We start from the raw sequence: 10,662 nt of genomic DNA, 5'->3' as shown, positions 1-10,662 counted from the left end.
CCACTACAAGTGGTAGGTTTCCTTTAAACAGGGCATAGGTCTTGTCAATGCACATTCTGCAGTAGGCAAAACTATTATCCGCTGTGTAAATCAGGAGTCTCGCTGTGGTTTTACAACATTCATTATCTCACTTTAGGTAAGAACCAAGACTTATATTCATATACAAATATAATCCACTTTGGAAAAATTGTGAATCCACTTCCAGATCTTCCAGGTATCTTTCTTGTCCAGAAATAAGACAGCCCACATCATTTGTCTGTTCAAAGTCTGCCAGGAAAACTAATCTAAAGATTTACCTCCCACTACAGCCCCCCACCAATAACAAGGCTGGCTCCCATCATTAGCACAACAATGGGCTAGGAAGGACAGCACACTGTTACTGAAGTAGGCTAGCTCTGATGTCAATGCTGAACCAGAAGGGGTCTACAGCAGCCTCATCCATTAGGATTACACACTACCCCTTTTTACAAAAACAAGCAATTATCAATGTATGTAATGCAATAAATCACGGCAGGGCATACACTTCTTATAAATGTGGCTAATTTGGTGTAAATTGCATGATTTTAGTAGACACTATGCCCCAGAGTTTGATAAATGTAGTACAAATCTTTTTAAATATATATCTGTAGAGAAAAGTAGCTTAAGATTGTGAACAAGTCTAACTTCAGTAGCTCTTGAAGCAATGAATGAAATATAAACCTGGGTGAGCATCTTGAGTTTCCCCGTCTGATCTGGATTCACCAGCTCAAGCTGATGCCATAGAAACAGACAGCTTTTATCAATGGACTCAGCAGGGTCACTTCTAGCCTTGGAGCATTGTGGGAATCTGAGTAGAAACTTTATCTGAATGTAATTGTGAAGCAGAAGCTTGTGAGGAGCAGAAAGTGACAATAGAACAATGAGTAGGAGATACTGACTCACTATAGAAAGAATACAGCTGGTGGCTGGAATCACAGCTGTTAACTCATCTGACATCTCCTCAACCAGAGCTTCACCAAACATAGCATTGTATTTTATAGGAAGTCCTACACATTTACACTGGAGATCAAAATTAGAGAACAATGTATGATCACTTGATTAAGAAATAATGTGATCTCCATTGATCAACATTTAAGGATTTTTTTGGAAGGGGTACACCCTGCTTCTAGAAAAGTGTTTTACAAAATTACCAAAGTATATCAACATAAAAGCTTTATTTTGCAAAAATAACTTGGTCATCACAATTAGAGAACAGTAATGACTGTAGCACAGAGAAAGTTTATATTACATTTACAACAGTCACCAATCAGTAGGAAGTGTACAGGCCTTTGCTTTGAATGGCCTCAGCACATTCGCGGCATCTGGACATCACTAGTCTCTCACACTGCTCTGGTGGGATTGTGGTCCACTCTTCTTCCAGTCTCTTCCACATTCTTGTAACTGGTGTACGTTTCTTGGCAATAACTTTGAATTTTCAGAGGTTTTCTATTGGGTTCAAATCAGGACTCTGGGCTGGCCATTTCATTGTTTCAATGTTTCCTTTTTCAAGGAACTGTTGGTTGCTGGAGGGAAGAATGCAAGGAAGAAACCATGTGTTGTTAACCCCTTCCCGCCGCGGCCCTTTTTCGATTTTGCGTTTTCATTTTTCACTCCCCACATTCAAAAATCTGTAACTTTTTTATTTTTCCATGTACAGAGCTGTGTGATGGCTTATTTTCTGCGTAACAAATTACACTTCAAAATGGTGGTATTTAATATTTCATGCCATGTACCGGGAAGCGGGAAAAAAATTCCAAATGCAGTGAAATTGGTAAAAAAAACCATTTGTGCCGTATTCTTGTGGGCTTGGATTTTACGGATTTCACTGTGCACCCCAAATGACATGTCTACTTTATTCTTTGGGTTGGTACGATTACGGGGATACCAAATTTGTATAGGTTTTATAATGTTTTCATACATTTAAAAAAATTAAAACCTCCTGTACAAAAATTTTTTGGGGAATTTTGCCATCTTCTGGGGCTAATAACTTTTTCATACTTTGGTGTATGGAGCTGTGGGTAGTGTCGTTTTTTGCGGATTTTGATGACGTTTACAAATGTTATCATTTTTAGGACTATACGACCTTTTGATCACTTTTTATAGAATTTTAAAAAAATTTTAAATGGCAAAAAAGTGCCATTTTCGAATTTGGGTGCGATTTTCCGTTACGGGGTTAAACGCATTGAAAAACCGTTATCATATTTTAGATAGCTCGGGCATTTTCGGACGCGGCAATACCTAATGTATTTATGATTTTTACTGTTTATTTATATTTATATCAATTCTAGGGAAAGGGGGGTGATTTAGGTTTAGGTTTTTTTATTATAATTTTTTTATTTTAACTTTTTTTTATTTTTACTATTTTTCAGACTCCCTAGGGTACTTTAACCCTAGGTTGTCTGATCGATCCTATTATATACTGCCATACTACAGTATGGCAGTATATGGGGATTTTACTACTCATACATTACCATGTGCTGACAGCACATGGTAATGAATGGGTTAACCCGAAGTAGCTTCGGGTCTTCGTGAGACCCGAAGTTACCATGGCGACGGATAGCCGCTCCACGATGACGTCACGGGGAGCGACGATCCACGGAAAGATGGATTTTTGAAGCCGCTGGCGATCAGCGGTAAAACACCGCGAGCCCTCTCCATGTACCGGGACCCGACATGTGACGTACTATTACGTCACATGTCGGTAAGGGGTTAAAGAAGGTTCTGATACACACTTGCATTCACTCTACCATGTAGCTTTATGAGAGGTCCAACTCCTGCTGCAAAAAAATTTCCATAAACCATGACACTTCCTTCACCACTTTTCACTGACTTCTTTATACACTTTGGGTTTAGCTTATATTTGTTAGCCAAGGCTTCTTTCCTTCTAAAATAAACTTTGGTGACGTCACGGCTCTCAGCACCTGAAGGAGGACGAGTGCAACGAAGGAGGCGGGAATAATTAAAGATCGGAAGGCATCTCCCTTCCGAAGATGACGTAGGGTAGCACCAGAGGACTATTTTCATATGTAAGTAAAACGTTTTTTTAAAGCTAAACTAACGATCGCCGTGCCTAACTAAAGTATGTGCCGGCATCAGTATTAAATAGCCTACCGGGTGGTCTGCTCGCATGATTTTATCATTCGAGCAGTGGTAGGTTTCCTTTAACAAATTATATTTTGTATACAATATATACAAAATATATACATTATCCATTGCACTTGTATGGGTTCCTGACAGTGCCTTGAGCAGGATCGCCTTGGGGTGACAGTTTGTTGGTATTATGAGGTGCCACTGTCCCCCCTCTGTCCATACTTGTGTGAGGGGTACAGCTGGGCTGTATCCCCCTCCCCTTTTAGATGTTTTTAATCATTTGTGTCTGACCTTTGTGTTGTTTTTGTATATATTGTTTCATTTGTTAATAAAGATTACTCCTCTTGGCTATTACACACATGTTTACATGCAGGTTATAGGGCACATGATCTTAGTGAATCGCAGCACAGTGCATTATCGTCGCTTTCTGTGAACTCCGGGGACGGGGTAAGTAAAAGTGCCACATTCAGTTTTTCACACTCCAAACCATGAGTGGAGTGAAAAAATAGGGAGGAGCAGCTTATCTCAATGATATGTTCCCAACCGTTATGATCCGCGGCTGCTTTTGGCTTCAAAAACTGCACCTGAAAAACTTAACATATTAACGCACACTGCATAGGATCTGATAATTATGGAAATTAGCACCAGGTGCCAGATCAACACCAATAACTTGCAGGTATCTGAAAGTGTTCTCTAATTTTGATCAATGTGTATTAAAACTATCTCATTACATTTGTAGTCTGTGCTTTAGAATATATACAATAAGCTAAAGACACCGCTGAGGTACTCATGTTAGGTTATATTCACATAGGACTACACAATGACATTTTAGAAATTGTACGCTGTTCTCTAATTTTGATCTGCAGCGTACATAAATGTTACATCACTGTTCACTGGCAGATTGTAAGCTGTGTCTTGGTGTCTGTATAATAGTTATGTATTGATAGTAATATCCTGCTGTGTCTGGATGCCATGCGTCTGTCTGCTAGAAGCCATCTGTCATAGAACATATCTGTCATAGAACATATGTAGATTGGTGGCAAAAAGAAAAGAGTGGAGATAATACATTGGTAGGCACTACTATGGCTGACATACACAGTAGGTTTGTATCTGCAGATCCTTGGGAGATCCAGCTATTTTTAGTGAGTATCTTCCTTTAAGGACCTGGCCCTTTTTGTTTTATAATTTCCTTTTTCTCTCCGCACCATCAAATATCTACAACTTTTTTTTTTTTTTTACAAGTAAAGAGCTCTGTAATGGCTTGTTTTCTGCGTAACAAATTTCACTTCACAGTGACGGTATTTAATATTCCATGTAATGTACTGGGAAGCAGGAAAAAATTTCCAAATGCAGTGAAATTGGTGAAAAAACGCATTTGTGACATTTTCTTGTGGGCTTGGATTCTATGGGATTCACTGTGCATCCCAAATGACATGTCTACTTTATTCTTTGGGTCAGTGCGATCACGGGGCTAGCATATATGTGTAGGTTTTATAATGTTTTTATACATTTTCAAAAATTAAAACCTTCTGTACAAATTTATTTTTTGGATTTTGCCATCTTCTGGCGTTAATAACATACTTTGCTGTACGAAGCTGTGAGTGGTGTCATTTTTGCAACTTTTGATGACGTTTTCATCACGGGTTGTTAAAAGGTTAAAGGGAACCCATCAGAGTGATTTGGCACACTAAGGGTGCTGTCACACACATGACAGTTCTTGGTGCGTTTTTAAGCGCACTGAAAATGCGCCTTTTTTCATGTTATCTATGCATTTGGCTGCTTTGAAACCGTTTTTCTATATTTGTGGAAGTTCAAGCAGCTGTGAAATTGTAAATACAGGATTCAAACCAGCTAAACGTGCCGTAAACATGCAAAAATGCATGCTTTTTCAGTGCGTTTAAAAACTCACTAAGAATGGACCCAAAACTGTCCAAGAATGCACCATGTGACAGCACCCCCTAAACCAGCCACCGGTCCTTATGGACTAGTGATTTCTCCCAAATCGGCCAGTATGAGTTCTATATGTGGTTCCATTAATAAAAAAAAAAAAAAAGAATTTATAATTACTTTAGGCCAACGTAGTACACACAGCCCAAGTTATGTACATATGGCGCATGCACAATAAAACTGGGGTATTATCCCAGCTTCACTGGCCGCAACCCGAGAGGAGGCACCAGCACCGGGATCTTAAGAGTCTGATGTGCTTTATTGGACTCACATCTAAGTCAGTATATATTTTTTTAACCCCTTAACGCTCAGCGTCCGATATATCGGACGCGGAGCTCAGTGACTTAGAGCTCAGCGTCCGATATATCGGACGCTGAGCCGATGCCGGTTCAGCTCAAGATTTGAGCCGAACCGGCATCTGGAAACACGGGGTGCCGGCTGTGACTGATAGCCGGCACCCCAGTGTAACACCCGCGATCGGAGTTGTCTCTGATCGCGGGTGATTAACCCGTTAAATGCCGCGGTCATCGCGACCGCGGCATCTAACATGCATTTGGGGTGTCTTTCACCCACGATCGCCCCCCCCCCCCCCGAATAATTTTCGGGGGGCACCGATCATTGCTACGGTATCACTGGGGTCCGATCTGGACCCCAGTGTTACCTGCAGGAACTACCGGTAAGATGGCATCTTACTGGCAGAGTGCCACCCTATGCAAGTGCATAGGCTGACACTGATAATGCCCTGCAATACATGAGTATTGCAGGGTATTATTATGAACAAGCAATCAGATGATTGCTTGTTCATTTCCCATGGTGGAAAAAGTGAAAAAGTAAAAAAAAAAATTGTTCAATAAAAAAATAAAGTAATAAATCACCAAAAATGCCCAAAAGCCCCAAAACATATAAAGAGACATATAACTAAAAAAAAAGTCTAAATCATAACACAAACCCCACATATATAGTATCACCGCGTCCGTAACAACCCGTAGAATAAAAATAAATCATTATTGAACCCGCACGATGAACGCCGTAAAAGAAAACTGTTATAAACCCTCCAAAAATTATGATTTTTACCTATACAATCCCACAAAAAATGCTATAAAAAGTGATCAAAAAAACATATGTACTCTAGAATGATACTGGTGTAAAGTACAACGTGTCCCGCAAAAAACAAGCCATCAACCAGCTCCGTAGCCAAAAACGTAACAAAGTTATGCCACTTGGAAGATGGCAATACAAAAATGATAGATTTTTCCCCACAATAGGGTTTTATTTTACAAATTTAGTAAAACGCAAGAAAATATATTCATGTCTGGTATCCCCGTTATCGTATCGACCCATAGAATGAAGATAATATGATTATTAGTCTATACGGTGAACCCCACAAAAAAAAAAGTAAAAAAACCAGTAGAGAATTGATGCTTTTCTACTCCTGCTCTCAAAAAGAAGTTCCTAAATTTTCAACAATAGGTGATACCAACCCCAAAATGGTAACATTGGAAAAAGCATCTCATCCCGCAAAAAAAATGCCGTCACATGGCCCTAATAGCGCAAAAGCGAAAATTTTACAGCCTTCAAAAGAGGCCAATGAGGAAAGTAAAATCCTGGCAGCTGCAGGGTGCTCCTTCCCTTCTGCGCCTCACTGTGTGCCCATAAAACAAGTCACGGCCACATGTGGGGGGTCTCTGCACTCGGGAGAAATTGTAGAACAAATTGTATGGTGGGTTTTGTATTTTTATCTTTTGGAAATGTGTAAATTTTAGGGCTAAATGAACGTATAACCGGCACAATTTGACTATTCTAAATTTCGCCTCCATTTTGATGTAATTACTATGAAGATCTCAAGGGGTTAACAATCTTCGTAAAATCTGTTTCTGATAGCTTGAGGGGTGCAGATTTGAAATTGGGTTGGTTATATGGGGGGTTTTGATGCTAAATATGTAAATTTTCATTCAAAACTGTATTTATCCCCAGAATAGTCAATTCTGAAAATCCGGAAAAGCGATATTCTATTTGTAAGCCGCGTGACATCAAAATAAATTATCCAGACATTTCAAAAATGGTGAAAATGTAAAGTAGACAAATGGGAAATGTTATTCAGCAATTTATTTAGGTGGTAAATCTATCTGCCTGAAAACGCAATGATTTCAAATTTCAAAAATGGCAAATTTTTTAGAAAATTCATCATATTTTCTTTTTTTTTTGTAAATAAACGCAAAACTTATCAGCCAAAATTTACCACTAAAATGAAGTACAACATGTGGGGGAAAAACAATCTCAGAATCGCTTTGATAAGTAAAAGTGTTCAAAAGTTATAACCATATAAAGTGACGCATGTCAGAATCCAAAAAATGGGACTGAGCCTTAAGCTGTAAAATGGCTGCGTCCTTAAGGGGTTAATTGAGGTGATGGACAGCTAGATACAGGTCGACATATAGTTGGTTTAGGGTGAACCTAACCGGTTCTCTTCAAGCCCCCTCCCCCGACACACATATGAAAATTGTCTTAATTCTGATATCTGGTAAAGCAACTGCTTTGAAGTGAAAATGTTTTGAAAGAAAGCAGCAGATTTTCAAATCACGGACAACCCCTTAAAAGAAGACCTAGAAAAGGAGCTGTTTTCGCTAGATTCAATTTTGAGAATAAGAGAACCTGTCAGGATGATTAGGAATACTGAAACAACCACAGATCCTTATGGGCCAGTGGTTTAATGTTATCAATCGTTCTGTAACATCGCTTTAGGTGGCCCATAAAAAAACAAAGATTACTAAGAGATGAATCTGATAAGTCATCTCTGGTGCTCCGGCACAGTACACTGCAAATTCATTGCACATAAAAAGTACCTAAAGCACATGTGATGTGACGCTGGGGTGTACTACAGCAGCATCTTTGCATTCCTGTTCCAGACTTAGGTGGGTATAAAAATATTTTTTTTATTATGACCATGGACAGAGATAATGAAGGGCGAGTTGGGACACTAAACCACACAAGGACCTATCGGTGGTTTAACATCCCAAATCATCCTGATAGGTTCCCTTTAACACTGACACATAGAGCACCAAACTGTAGCTCAATGTCTACCTACAGCTAAATAGTCCAAAGTCATAGAAAGTCCAGAAGAATTGACAGAATATTATAACAGTACTTACTGAATAAGACTGGCCTTCTTATCATGTGGCTGGAGGAAGTGAGCTGCTGTAATCTGTATTTACACTCAGGTGAGGAAATTAGGAACGTTCTGAGTCATAAAACCACCAATTAACCCTTCATTGTCTATCACAACATTATCACATAACAAATGCGTTTTCCAAAATGATACAGTGTTAGCATAGTCTGAGAAATCTCCTGGTCATCAAGGAAGTGTTCTCCGCACAGATATGCCTAAAAACTTTAATGGCCAAAGATATGCCAAATATGTATATTTATAGCAGCATCTGATGTGAGATTTAAAGAGTAGAAATACACTTAGAGGGGTTATGCTTCAAACATGTCTACAGGCTACTTGCTTCCTTTGTCTGTGAAAGATTCTTAACTCCTACCTGTCCTGGAACAGTAGCAGGTGCGGGGGAAGCCTGGATAACAGGTCTAGCCTGATGTGACGCACATCACTGGTGTAAATGGTCTGCGTCTTTTATATTCCCTCTAGAGATGCAGATAGAATGATAGCACGATTCTGTATAATGAGGCTTGGGGGGAACAAGAGGGATGAAAGAACAAACAAATTCTTGTCATTGAATTACTTTGCAAGCTAGAGCTTCAGTGATGGCTTTCATCAGGCATATTACAGTTACATACATGTAATGGGAGGTAATTGTGTCTATTATCCCTGTACTGTGACATTTATGTGTGTAATATCTCTGTATTAGCATTGTACTGGGACATTACTGTGTGTATTATCCCGGTACTGGGACATTACTGTGTGTATTATCCCTGTACTGGGACATTACTGTGTGTATTATCCCTGTACTGGGACATTACTGTGTGTATTATCCCTGTACTGGGACATCACTGTGTGTATTATCCTTGTACTGGGACATTACGGTGTGTATTATGCCTGTACTGGGACATACATTATTTTATTATGCCTGGACTGTGACTTTACTGTGTGTATTATCCCTGTACTGTGACATAAATTCATTTATTATCCCTGTACTGTGACATTTCTGTGTGTAATATCTCTGTATTATCCTTGTTCTGTGACATTACTGTGTATTATCCCTGCACTATAATATCACTGTGTGTAATATCTCTGTATTATCCCTGTACTATGACATAAATGCATTTATCATCCCTGTACTGTGACATTACTGTGTATATTATCCCTGTACTGTGACACCGCTATGTGTATAATAGCTGTACTGTGACATGAATGCATGTATATCCATGTACTGTGACATTACTGTGTATATTATTCCTGTACTGTGACACCGCTATGTGTATAATAGCTGTACTGTGACATGAATGCATGTATATCCATGTACTGTGACATCACTTTGTATATTGATGTACTAACATCAATGCATTTATTATCTCTGTGTGTATTATCCCTATACTGTGACATCACTGTATACTGTCTATTATATCAGTAATTTCACATCCCTGTGTGTATTATTCCTTTATCATAACCACAGAGACAGACTATAGCTTCTCAATGGTGGTGTCCACAGAGACTTCCCTTAGCCCCCTTATGTCTGTATTTACACTGGAAACACTATAACACTGTGTAGTAACTTCAATAATAAACATGTATTTAAATCATCCATTTACATATATAGCAATAGACAGCAAGTTCCAAAAACAAAAAAGTGAGGTCACATGGAAGTTTCATGCTTTGTTCACTTGCAGAGATATCCACTAAATGTCATTGCTTTTAATACAGTAAAACATAGAATAAACATGCTGAAAATTGAAAATAGACAAAAGAAAAGTCAGGTACATCTAAATGGGTTTGGAAAGCCCCTTCATACTGCACACTCTAAAAACCTGGCATGTCTGAATGGGGCCTAAAAGGTCAAAACCAGTAATGGATATAAGTATACAGCCTCTAAGGTGAAATCATAAGAGTTGTGCTGTGATTTATCTTTACAATTTTATTTTATAATGATGACAAATAAAAATAAAACAAATGGTACTTTGGGGGAAAAAAAAGTTAGGCTAAGTTCACACTACTGTTCAAACCTCTGTTCCTTAACTCCATTTAAAACGTAAACAATGGAGGTTTAATGTATCAATTAAAAATCCCATTAACATCAATGTAAATATTACATGATCCGTTATGTTCCGTTTAGGCAGGTATGCCTTATGCATGTGATTTTGGCTGGAAAAATTTACGGTGGCCTCAGTACGTTTACAAATGTTTGAAAAAAAACAAAAAGCACACACGGATACTTGCCAAACTGACCATAACAGATAACATACATTTTTACATAGAGGTCAATGGGATTTTTAACTTTACGTTAAACCTCCATTTACTTTTTTTTAACAGAGGTAAGTAACAGAGGTTTAAACAGCAGTGTGAACTTAGCCTTACAAGGATAATTTACCTATTACAGACAATCCATTGTGCACTGAAATGTTATGAAATTCTTATTATTCCAGAGCCTATAT

This window comes from Engystomops pustulosus, chromosome 3 (assembly GCF_040894005.1).
Source record: "Engystomops pustulosus chromosome 3, aEngPut4.maternal, whole genome shotgun sequence".
Taxonomy (NCBI): domain Eukaryota; kingdom Metazoa; phylum Chordata; class Amphibia; order Anura; family Leptodactylidae; genus Engystomops; species Engystomops pustulosus.
The sequence above is the reverse complement of the archived record's forward strand: the minus strand, read 5'-3'. Positions refer to the sequence as shown.